Genomic DNA, 12,911 nt, shown 5'->3' with positions numbered 1-12,911 from the left:
ACTGGGATCAGTGTAAAACGTGGAACTGTTCTTCACAGAGAAGCCTTCAGTTCTTCTAAAATCATGCTCGCGGACCTGGAGGAGAAGTGACCAGCCACCATTCTATAATATGGTGGGCAGTTCCTCTCCAAGGATGCGAGCTGTCAATAAAGCCACCAAATCCACCTGCTTTCATCACTCCTACTTATTACTGGCTAGAACAAGGCAGTTGATCAGAAGATTCAGCGTTGCCTGCATACAGTGGCATCAGACGTGTCTCACCCATTGAAGGACTCTGATGTCTATTCATGCACAGTGATGGAAAGGAAGTGCATTGTGAAGCCATGGAAAAAGAGAGGTTGGAGGTGGACCAGTGGTCTGCAATGGCATGACTGCAGATTTTCTCTCTCTGCTGTAAGGGTGCAGGCAGATTTTCTCTCTCTGCTGTAAGGGTGCAGGCAGCCTGCTGACTATCTGAAGCTTGGGGAAGAAGTATGTCTCGTGCACCAGTAGCGATCCATCCAGGCAGTTATGGTGTGACACTTAGAGGATGTCTACGCAGCAATTAAACCCCTGTGGCTGGCCCAATTCAGCTGACTTGGGCGCATGGGGTTCAGACTGTGGGGCTGTAAAATTGCTATGTACCTATTCAGGCTCAGCCTGGAGCATGGGAGCTGAGACGACATGACAGGGGAGGGTCCCCGAGCCCTAACCCCCGCCCAAGCCTGAACATCTACCCTGCGGTATTTAGCCCTTCAGCCCGAGCCCCAAGAACCCGAGTCAGCTGACCTGGGCCAGCCACGGCCATGCTCAGTGTAGGTGTACCCAGATGTATTCCAGTGTAGATGTACCCTTAGAGATTCTAAATGGATATTTACTGGAGATGTGATTTTTTTTTTTAAGGGACAGAAGAAAGCATGAATTGAATGAAGACTGAGAGGCTCCTACAAGACACAGAGGACTAACTGAAAAAGTATCGTGGAAGCTGCTCATCAACAGGGTCACAAGGTCTAGGGTGACCGGATGTCCTGATTTTATAGGGACTATCCTGATATTTGGGGCTTTTTTTATATATGGGCTCCTATTACTCCCCACCCCCGTCCCGATTTTTCACACTTGCTATCTGGTCACCCTAACAAAGTCAGACATTTGAACAGTTCTTCTGAACTGCTTTGCTTTGGGGATGTTACAAGAACAGATTCCCTCTCAAGACTATTCCAGCTTTCAGTCAATGCAGAAATATAGTGATAGTAGATTTCCCCAGGTCTTTTGGGTATTTCTACTTTTGATCCAGATGCAGAAAACAAAGAAGGTTTGGGTTTTCATCAACTGTGAGCCACAAAGATTGGAGTCTGACTGTTTTCTTCATCTAAACCCTCCTAGCACCCCCAAGCTCCCCACTCAATACATACATAACATGCCCATGGTTTGAAATGATCTCCATGCAATTTATGTGCTACAAGTGCCCTAATCTGGAGATCCACTGTGGAAACAAAGACTCTCTCATCTAAATCACAATATGGTTGGTATGCCTGTGTATAGGGTTTTTCTGTCTGCCTAGGTAGCTGCTTGTTGCTGCAAAAGCCTAATATTCTTTTCATCCACATGCATTATTGCAGCCATGTTAAGGGGCTAATACTCTTTTAATACTTAAGCCTGTACAGAATGTGCTTGTGCATAATTCAATGAGACGTCTGTGCAAGCTTAAATATTCAAGCTCCAGTCTTTCTGTTTAAAAAAATAATCAGCTGGTGGTATTCGTACAGAGTTGCTGGTATTGTAGATTCAGGATCATTTGGAATGCTATCTACAAACTCATGACTGGCAGCAGGGAATTCAGAGACCAGAGCATTAAGCTGGCTGGCTGTGACCCTTGTCTCCTGCACAAATCCAGATGGTCTCTATCCAGAAATGAAAAATAAACAGTATGCACAGAATGGGTCCTGGACGGTGCTATTTGTGTCAGGGGTATGACGAAAACATCTACGCATGTTTAAGGGTGAGGGGGAAGGTAGGTCAGGAAGGCTCAGAAGGGAAGAGAGATGCATAATGCATTGGTCGAATTTGGATGTATAACTGAACTGCGAACTGAACTGAACTTTCTCTTTTCTTTCTGTATTAATTTTAGGGCTCTGGAGAATGTCGGCCTGTCAGCCTTACGGAGTGAAGTCCTTCTCTTTACCCACAGAACAGGTACTGCACTAAAAGCTTGTTTCCAAGCCACTCCCTGCCAACAGCGCTGCATCCCGACCATTGATAGAGGCAGAAGCTCTCTTCCATGCCCATCAATTCCTGAGCCTCTAGGCTGACATTTCTAACACAGGTATCAGATTGACGCGGTGGTGGCTTTTTGTGATATAGGCACTTGTCCCCTGATAAGTACACTGAGACCATAGATTCATTTCATGAGAACCTCCAAATAGCCACCAGTCACTACCAACCTGGGCTGGATTTGAAACAGCAAACCAGGAGCGGAGTGCTTCATATCTCCTTCTCAGTGCCCAGGACCAACCTGTCCCTGACACTGGTGCCAATTGGGGGTGGGGGGAAATGGGTGGATTTTGCACTTGCTGAAAGTTCCATGGTCCCCATAGAGACACGGGATAGCCATGGACCAACCACTTTTAAACAGTGGTCCTGTACTAAATCAGAACAGTTTCTGCCAGAGCAGTCTGGTGTGGTGCTCTGGCTGCCTGGTCTCAGTGCCACCGTAATTTGACCAGCCTACCCCTCCATCCAGACAGAGAGAAGGCCAGGCCAAATTTCAGTGAGTGGTGTTGCACTCAAATTTGGTTCAGCTGCGCCTCTGCCCAGATGGAGGGGAAGCCGGGCCACATGGTGTTGCAACCTGACACACAGGGAATCAAATCCTCTATAGTGGAGCTCCAGGGAATCCACTGAGAACTCGACCCTCGACTGTATCGGCTCATGCACTGTGTGGATAAAAGAGAGAGGACACTCCCCAGCTGAGGGAGAGAACATAAGAATGGCCATACTGGGTCAGACCAAAGGTCCATCTAGCCTAGTGTCCTGTCTTCCGACAGTGGCCAATGCCAGGTGCCCCCGAGGGAATTAACAGAACAGGGAATCATCAAGTGATCTATTCCCTGTTGCCCATTCCCAGCTTCTGGCAAACAGAGGCTAGGGACACCATCCCCCTCCATCCTGGCTAACAGCTATTGATGGACCCATCCTCCATGAATTTATCTAGTTCTGTTTTGAACCCCGTTATAGTCTTGGCCTTCACAACATCCTCTGGCAAGGAGTTCCACAGGTTGACTGTGTGTTGTGTGAAGAAATACTTCCTTATGTTTGTTTTAAATCTGCTGCCTATTAATTTCATTTGGTGATCCCTAGTTCTTGTGTTATGAGACGGGAGATGGAGGTGAGGGATGAGCACAAACTGGCCTGGCATCCCTGCTGGAGGGGGCCAGGTCTGGAATTTGCCTCCCTTCCCATATTTGATTTGGGGCCACTGGAGTTGGATTTTCTTCTGTGTTGATAAGATAATTTTAAGAATTATTTTAGAAACAAATAATTTTGGAAAGATCCATATTCCCCCCCCGCGATCAGAGCAGGCACTGCTGCCTTTCAGCAACCAGCTCTGAGAAGTATTGTGGGAGCATTTGTTTGGTTTGGCTTTGTTTCAGTAAAGTCTATACACACACACACACACACACACACACACACTCTCCTTTCTATCTCATACACAAGAAATTAATAAATATCACAAACAAATGAAACTGTGTCTTCTACTGGCTTGGAGAACAGAATTCCTATTTCTATTTTTAAATATTGGAGAGGAGTTTAGATGCAACAGTGATGGGGACCATAGGTAGATAAGGACAAATAAATACATCTGCTCTATACTGTGGAAGTGCTGCCACCTTTAAGAGCCATTCCTGCAAAAGACCTTTCAACCCAATTGTAAACTGTGTTCTGTAGGGGGACTGGATGGTTTAGAAGGTTATTTAATAGGATGTATGGTTTATGACACCAGGATGCTAGTTCTAATCTAATCCAGTTTGGTATTAACCCAAAATTGCCTGGTTACCTGATGACCTAAAGATCTGTGAAGTAAACTGGAGGTCACAGTTCAAGACCTAGCTGACAGGTGTCAACCACACAAATCACAGTTGTCACGCTATTAGGCTCAGCAGAGTCATCAAGGCCTGAATGGGCATGGAGAATGAGCTACTCTTTCATTGTAACAAATAGCATAAGGGAAGTCTGCACTCCTGTTTACTTGTGCTGTACCTGGATCCTTTGGTCAGGTAAAAGACTTCGGTTCTGGGACTTTTCACAAGCAACAAATTTCATGTTTGATAGGCTATGGGCTGAATCAGTGAATCCAAAGGGAATCTTTCCACTGGCTTCGGTGGGCTTTGGAGGAGCCCTAAGTGATGCACACACCAAAAATCAGGAGGAGGAGGAAACTTGAGGTGATGCAAAATTAATTCCTTTAGCATGTGTACAACTTCATGTAGCCTGCACGTCATGGTTTTGCATTGCTGATCTTAATAATTCACAGTGATAAACAGTAAGAACACCAAAATTTGAGTGGAACAGAGGTAAATTCAAGTCAGAAATGACTGATGTACTGTCCTTTATCATTTGATATAGTTGAGAGGTATGCACTTAATCAGATGCAGTTAGAATCTGAAGCATTTGAAGGGTATGCAGTATAATTGCATTTTTACCCAATAAGACACCCAAGTCATAAATGGTGAATGCAGTCATTTTACACACATATATATTTCTCTGGCCAGTCAGGGAAGCGAGTACTGTAACTATTGTTTTCTTTGTCCAATTTGACTGTAAGCACCAGGTGTCAGGAACATGTCCTTTGGATTCTGTGCAATGCTGAGTGCACTACTGATCCTTTATAAATATCAGTAACTGCCTTTCTTAACTATCAGTGTGTGTATTTTCTTATAAACTCATAGGAATTAGGGCTGGGAAAGTTTTAAGATTATTTATAAATAAAGTGAGAGAGTCCTGTGGCACCTTATAGACTAGCAGACGTATTGGAGCATAAGCTTTCGTGGGTGAATACCCACTTCGTCGGATACATATGAGTATTCACCCACGAAAGCTTATGCTCCAATACGTCTGTTAGTCTATAAGGTACCACAGGACTCTTTGTTGCTTTTTGCAGATCCAGACTAACACGGCTACCCCTCTGATACTTAAGATTATTTAGTTCCCCTGAGTTCCACCTATGCTAGATCATTCCTGGCATTCACTAGAGCTTTGTCCAACAGAGTAGCTTATGCCTTGGGAAAATAAGACCCATAGGGACACATGGTGTAAGCAAGGAAAATTTCCATAGAAGACCCTGCTGCAAAATTCAGTGGTGACATAAAGAACAGCGTAAGGTGCTAGGGTTGTATAACTTAGGCCCCTATGGCACTACTAAGAAACAAAACTAAATGAGGAACCCCATGAAAATCTGTGTTTTTCAGTGCTAACCATTGACTTGTCCATGAGATCTCAGCCTGGGTTTCTTAGACCTTGGGTGTATCTTTCACCTTATTTATCTATTTTGCCTTCTGCAAGAAACCTGCTTGATAAAAATACTTTATAGTTTCTGCAACGGGACACAATGCATAATAAGGATTTAATGTACGTGGCATGCATTGATTTGTTAACTTGCTGCATATGCAGAATGCTGGCGGAAAGTCTGTGCCGCTGTATTTAGACAGGGATAAAAGGGGGAGCCTCTATTTATTACTTAGTCTAACAGTTGAGAAGTACCTAGGTTAGATCCATTAAACTGTAAATTATGAAAGGTACAATGAGAATGAGTTAAGGCATTATGCTATCGCTGCAAAAACTTTATTGGAAGTGAGTTATCTAGATGTCTTCTATACATACTTTATTAGATATGTATCAGTGACAAATGTGTACTGCTGATAGACTTATAAATGAATCCAGCCGGCACGTTCATTCTTATCTCTACAGAGATTAGCATATCTCATCAATACTTGTGTCCATGTAAATGTATGGCTCATTAATAACTGCCAGGAGAAGAATTAAATCATGGGGACTTTTTTGTTCCTTAGAGAGAGAATATTCCTGGAATAAATTAGTCAAGTTCCTATCAAGCTTCGGTCAAGTTCTTCCTATTCTGATGTGTGTGCGTAACAAAGTCTGTAGTTGAAAGGACAGCTGGCAAAGCTGCTGATTGGATTTCAAGGAGGGAGGAAAGCAATTGGGGATTGTCTGATTTGCACATCCTCCTCTTGTCATGGATACTTTTTAGCAAGCTTCCTGTCAAGCTGCCGATTCTCTCACTGTCCTCTCGTTCCATGTAAATAAACTGCAGCTCAATTTAAAAAATGAGGCAGGAAATGGGATTCCACTCACAGTGCATTCTTGTCCCAGGCTTGTAAATAGTGCCTGGTTTGGAAGGGCACTATTAAGACTATACAATATCTCTCATTTTGGCTTTAGAGCCAAGGAAGTGTGTGTCTACACTGGGCTTTCCTTTAGCTGACTCCTGATTCAGTATCATGATCTGCTTGATGTGTTTTCTCCCATCCAACACCTGAACTGAGATTAAATACCTGTCCCCTGCTGGACATGAGGTCCCCTCTCTCCTCCTCATGTTCCCAATGGTAATGGAGAAAACTCAGAGGGTTTGTGCTTTGGTTAAGCAGCTCCAGGTCCTGTTGGTTATGGGAAGCTGAACAGAAGCATTCTGAGGACCTGCAGTTGCAAGTTTTGCTCCCGCTCAGATTTGCCTACAAGTGATAGGAGTCTTTGTTGAATGGTTTGTAGGTCAACCCCTCCCAGCAGCTCATTCTTTTTGTGGGAGGAGTTTATAGAGCTTCTTTTGGGAGAGATCCTTGGGATTTCTGTGGCTTCCCTTTCAAATTCACTCCTGTTCAGCCTTGGTTTGAATCTGAGCTGTGCTCATGAACCAGGAGTGATTGGTGCTGATTTGGCATCAGAGCTGGATGTGAATTCTCTTTGTTCCCCGGGGACATCTTTACACCTTCCAGGCTATTGGTGGCATTTCAGGTTTGGGCTGTATTTGCTGGGAAATGCTACATGGGGCAGGTCAGGACACGTTTTCTAATATGCCCAGTAGTTGCAATGAAAGTGAATCTGGGGCTATATTTGGTCACCGTTAACTACAGTAATATTATGGCTGATTTCCATAATGCTCTTTCTCAGTACATAATATCGCTGGTCCATTTGCATGCTCCTGGGTGTGGTCTGCCTGTGATAATACCACTGCATGCTGGTCTCACAGGAGCAAGAATGATCCTGGATGGTCAGGTCTCTCCCTGTGGTTTTTGCTGGAGGGAAATGATTAACAGCACAAAGGGTGGGTCCAGGGCAATTTAATGAGGCTATATAGAAGGAAGCTACAGCTACACAAAGCAGATGGGGAATGGGAGACCTTGAATGAGAATGCAGTTGTTCTGCAACTGCTTTGAGGAGCTCATCAATGGGAGAACAATATTTTGGTGGAGACACTTGTGTTGCACAAGTGGTTTTGCTCATGGTGGAGAGAGTAGGAGCAGTGGCTCACATAAATACTGTATCAGTAGCAAAACAGCATCCTGTTTCATTGCTGCAGAGTCCAGAGCAGACGCGTCCAAGTCATGGAAGAGAGCTACACAAAGACGCTTGCTCGTTAGTTGTCAATGCACAAAAACTTAAAGCAGCCCGAGGTCCCCAAGAATATGTTTGCAACCATTTCCTATGGGATACATTAAACCGGGCTGTCATTAATCACGGTTCTCGTCACCCTGGCTCAATCATGGTTCTCGTCACCCTGCAGCCGCGGAGCAGCACTGACTGATTTTGCATGCGCACCAGACAGGCAGAGTGTTAACTCAACATTATAAGGCTCTGTAACCATGCGGGGCTCACCCTGCAGCGCCTCCTGCTGGTACCATCTGGGAATTACCTCTCCAGCCGTTGGAGCACCCTCTGCAGGCCGGTGTCCTGCTTTTCCTGGCCCCCCGAGTCCCTCCTAGACCCAGTGCCCCTTGCACACCGGGGTGCTGCCCCCTGGCAGTGCACCCCTCAATCTCTGGGTCTCCCCTCCCTGGGGAACCCCCACCCCCTATCCCCACCCCGCCTCAGTCTTTGGCTACTACCCATTCTCCATTTAGCCCCCATTCACTGGGGCAGACTGCAGTACAAATGCCACTCATCACAGGCAAAGGGGTTTGGACTTGCTGCTTCTGCCTACCCCTTTGGGCTGCCCCCTGCAACCCCAGTACCTATTTGGCCTTCCACTAGGCCGCAGCCTGGGGGTTTCCAGGCTGGAGCTCCCCAGCTCCCTGGGCCTTCCCCCAGCTCTGCTCCAGCTCAGGTACCCTGGTACGCTCCCAGCAGCCAGGTCCCTCCCTCTCAACAGACTAGAGAGAGTCTGTTTGTGCTTCTGGCCCACTGACCTCTTATAAGGGCCAGCTGAGCCCTGATTGGGGCATGGTCACAGCTGAGCCTGCTTCCCCAATCAGCCTGGGAACTGCTTGCTCCCAGCCACCGCCCTCTCCTGGGCTGTTCTCGACCCTTTAAGTAGGGTGACCAGATGTCCTGATTTTATAGGGACAGTCCTGATTTTTGGGTCTCTTTATTATATAGGCTCCTATTACCCCCCTCCACCCCTCATCCCAATTTTTCACACTTGCTCTCTGGTTACCCTACCTTTAAGGTGGGAGCAGGTGACCACCCTGCTACAGGCTCGCTCTTTTGTCAGAGTCATAGAGTTTAGGGCTAGAAGAGACCACCAGATCATCTAGCCTGACCACTGTACACCACCCAGCACCCGCACACCAAACCAACAACCAAAGTATTACAATCCTAAGCAAACTGAACTATTGCGTGCACAGGCAGAGAAGGGGCAGGACCAAGGCAGACATATGCCTGTGGCTCCGGCAATGGCATGGAGTTGATTTAGTAAGATATGCCCAGATGATCCTAGTAACTCCCCACACTGCAGAAGGCGGCAAAAAGAGCCCAGGTCATTGCCAAGCTGACTTGGGGGAAAATTCCTTCTAATTTTCTTGCTTTATTTATAAACTATACAAACCTGATAGAGTTGTCCAGCAAGAGACAGTGCTTCTTTATCCTGGGAAATTTCCCCAAATCTGGGAATTGTTGAGTAAAATGTTTGAATGAAAATTCCCAATTTCTCAAGTTGAAACATTTTACTCACAATTTCCCAGAAATTTCCCAGGATATAGAAGCACTATAAAAAACTTCATCTGGGAATTTTTCACCAGATTTGGGAATTTTTTAGCGCCTAGTTGGGAAAAGTTGGCATCATGGTATAGAAGCACTGGCAAGAGAAAGCAAGAGGAGGCCACATGGAAGCATAAAGGCCACACATTCGGAAAGATGTTTAAGGAACTTATGAACAGGAGAAAGGTGGACAGCCCAAAATGAAGATGAGCAGAAGAAAATTTAGTGTGATTAACAAGCAAACCTGCATAGAGGGAAATCTGCCAGGAGACTCCTGGGACAAGTGGTGGATGACATGTTTCTTTAAAGACACAAAACTAGACAAAGCACTTGAAAAATATATTCTATGGAACAACACTGCAGTAGGTATAGAGATGGTCTGAAGAGTTCTTTCTGTATTTAATGGCCATAGTATCACAATAGTGGCTAGAAATATTGGAGCCACATTGTGCAAGGTACAGTAAGTACAGCTAAGAGACAGTCCCTGCTCCAAAGATCTTAGAGTGAAAAACACAAGACAGACAAAGGCTGGGATGAGAAGACTAGGCACAGAAAGGTTAAGTGACTCACACAAGGTCACTTAGCTAGTCAGTGGCAGAGCTGAGAAAAAGTGTGCTTTGGTTTGTGTATCTATTGTCTTTTTATAATGAACAAAGAACCCTTCTCCCACCCACAGCTGCAATATTTGGATCTGGTACCAAATGGCCACAGACTTCTGGGAATTTTTGAACCCAGGATTTTGGTTCAGACTCATCTCTAAAAATAAGAGCCCCAAGCCTTACAAAATGAAGCTTTGAAAACATCAGCAGAGATCTCAGAAAAGCACAAAAAAAGAGATCCGTGTTGGATATTAATATTTGTGTTTTCCTTCCTTTGTAACTACATCAGAAACTTTCCCTGGTATCTCATTAGCACTTTTGTCACTCTATCACAGCAGCTTGTGCTCTTTTGCAAGTCCAGTTATACAGAAGGATCAGATAAGCCGCTTAGACTCTTCTTGTAAAGATGAATTCTAAATGAGAAAACTGTGTAAAATTGCCCTTTGGCAAAAAGCTAACAAAGACTATTTGGGTGATTTTCTAACATTTCTCTTTCAGGCGCTGCTACTGGTAGCTAATTTCAGGGTCGGAAACAACACATTTGGAGTCAAGTTGCAAAAGAATGAGGTGCAAAGAGAAGAGCAATTACATAAAATAAGCCAGAAGGGCATTTGACTATGCAGTTCAAGGATACGATTTGTGATCTGAAGGAAGAAATACTGTATTTCAGACTAAAAAAGTGACTGCACTAAGAAGGTCAGCTGAGACAGGCACCACACGTACCACAGCCCCGCTCCAGCGAAAGAGAAATTAACTCAGGTATGGAGCGTGTCATCAGGCATCACCTAATGAGATAATGGAAAGACCTCCAGCTTTGTCACAATTACATTGCTGTTAGAGCAGCCATCCTTGCATATTTCATAGAGCTACACAATGATTTGAGGTCTCCTTTTGGGATACTGGTACAATAGCTTTTCATAAGCCCATGGCTTCCCTCCGCTCCCTTCCTTCAGCAGTGAAATTCTGCCATTCGATCCAATTCCAGCTATAAATCTGTTTTCTTGAGAGCGTTGTATATTCATCCTGTTCATCAAACACTGGTGCACTTTGATTTCCCATGAGTTTGACGAAAAGAGTCACGGGCTGGCAATAAAAGTTTTGATTCGTTAAATTCATTTGCATTGTCTGTTGAGCCTGAACAGTTGGGTCATAGAGCAGCATGACTGTCCTTGACCCAACTTCCCCTAGGATATCACAAACACACACACACACACACAACCACTCAGCAACATCTTGGAAGACTTATGAAAACACAGGACCCTCTGGTCCCCCATCTGGCAACTTTTACTCATACAAGTAGCTCTGGCTTCAACAGTGCTACTTGTCTTCCTTGAGATTTGTAGCATGAAGGCTTTGAATTGGAAAGGATCCTGTTGTGGGAGTGCTAGGATGTATCTGAAGGTCTAAATGACTGCACCCATGGTGTTGTCTTGAGTTGTATTAGAAAAGAGCATTTAGGACAGAATTTGTTGGGAAAGTGGAGCAGTGATCAAAGTGCCTGTGCAAATCAACATGTTTGGCTCACACAAATGTGTGTCTCTATCAGTGAAGTCACAGCCAGAAGACACAAAACAGCCATTAACAAGCATTTTGGAACATTCCCCCCCGCATATTGAATTCCCCCCCTCCCAGTCTTCTGTGCCATTTTGATTTCTCCTCTTTGTGCTTTTGTCTTATGATTGCTAAACGCGACTCACCCACCCCGAGGGACTTTTTAAATTACTTTTGAGGAGGAAAATTACTGTAAGAGGAGGGGAAATTATTAGAACTATACATCAAGAATTGTAGGATCTTAGAAGGGCCCCTGGAGTATGCATGTAAAACTTTTCAGCACACTTTTAATGCTGCTTCAGTATCCAAGGGGAAACAAAGTCATTTCCTAAAGTGTGTGTGTTTGTGTGCTGATTTTGTGTCTTCATATTCCCAGCCACCCTCCTTTCTCCCCAAAGGAGCCATCTGATTGCTGGATTTCCTTGTCTGCAAAGGATTATCCGGTTACATTTCAAGCTGCCCAAATGAGCTCAGTTGGATTGTTTTAAATGTCCAATATTGCTGCTCACATTCTTCATCAGCACCCTGTCAAAGAGGCTTTCTGAACCTGGTCAGACTGGGCAGCGCTGCTGGGTGTTTCTGGAGCCACCAGGAAAACTGAACTGAAAGTGTGTGTCCATCCCAGGCAAGGTGATAATCCTCAAGTGACTGCATAATCAACAGCTTGCTCTGCGGCCTGGGCATGGGCTGATAATCTCAACCTTGCATTCAGCTACAGTGATCATGGGTACTATAGTTCACAAACATCAGACTAGCGTAACAGGGGGAATGAAGCATATAAGATGAATAGCACTTGCCAAGACACACAGATTCTCAGGTCCCCGTTGGACAGCGAATTCAACAATCGCATGAAGAACTATCTGCAAAGCTATAAATCAATGGAAGTTACATTCCGCTAAGGAAAGTGAGAGATTTGCCTTCCAGCTATAAGGAAATAATAGAAGCTGTCAGTACAATTTGTTCTATGTTTTATAACAGACATTTGATGGTATAAATAATATATTTACAGTATAGTGAAACTGGCCAGAATTCATGGTTATTGCAATAGGTGGCAGCAGGACATTAAACATTGCTTAGTGTGGTACTTAGGGGTGTACCTGGGAGTAGTGAGGTGAAATTAAGGACCCTTATCCTCAGCTGGAGAGAATCATCGAAGCATCAAAGGCAATGGGATCTGGCCAAAGAAATGGAAAATACAGACAGATTTTTCAGGGTAAAGTGGACACTGAGATCTATTTGACTGTAGATTAATCTCCCAAGAGAATTGGTGGCAACACATCAGTTGAGATATTTAAAATTTACCTGGACACAGCAGTGGGACATATACTGGACCAGATCCTCAGCTGGTGTAAATTAGTATCACTCCATTCAAGTCAATGGAGCTACATTGGTTCACACCAGCTGAGGATCTGTCCCGATATCTGTAAGAGACAATCCTGCATTAGCAGAGCAATGTCCTAGATAATCATTATACAGCCACTTCTGCCAGCCAGGTCTTTTCCGTTCCTAAAATCTATGGTGCTTCGATAGCTTAATGCGTAACCCTAGAGCATTATGCTAGCACAGGGGTAGCTA

At 44.7% G+C, this 12,911-nt stretch overlaps 1 long non-coding RNA gene across 1 annotated transcript; it reads left to right on the top strand.

Moving 5' to 3' along the window:
• Positions 1-4,315: 4,315 nt before the first annotated feature.
• LOC123373882 lies at positions 4,316-10,765 on the top strand. The gene is made up of 3 exons (XR_006580919.1): positions 4,316-4,421; positions 7,571-7,626; positions 10,284-10,765. It is a non-coding gene; the product is annotated as an uncharacterized LOC123373882 (long non-coding RNA).
• The last annotated feature ends 2,146 nt before the right edge of the window (positions 10,766-12,911 follow it).

Source organism: Mauremys mutica, chromosome 7 (assembly GCF_020497125.1).
Source record: "Mauremys mutica isolate MM-2020 ecotype Southern chromosome 7, ASM2049712v1, whole genome shotgun sequence".
Taxonomy (NCBI): domain Eukaryota; kingdom Metazoa; phylum Chordata; order Testudines; family Geoemydidae; genus Mauremys; species Mauremys mutica.
This window is presented reverse-complemented; position numbering and strand designations above follow the sequence as displayed.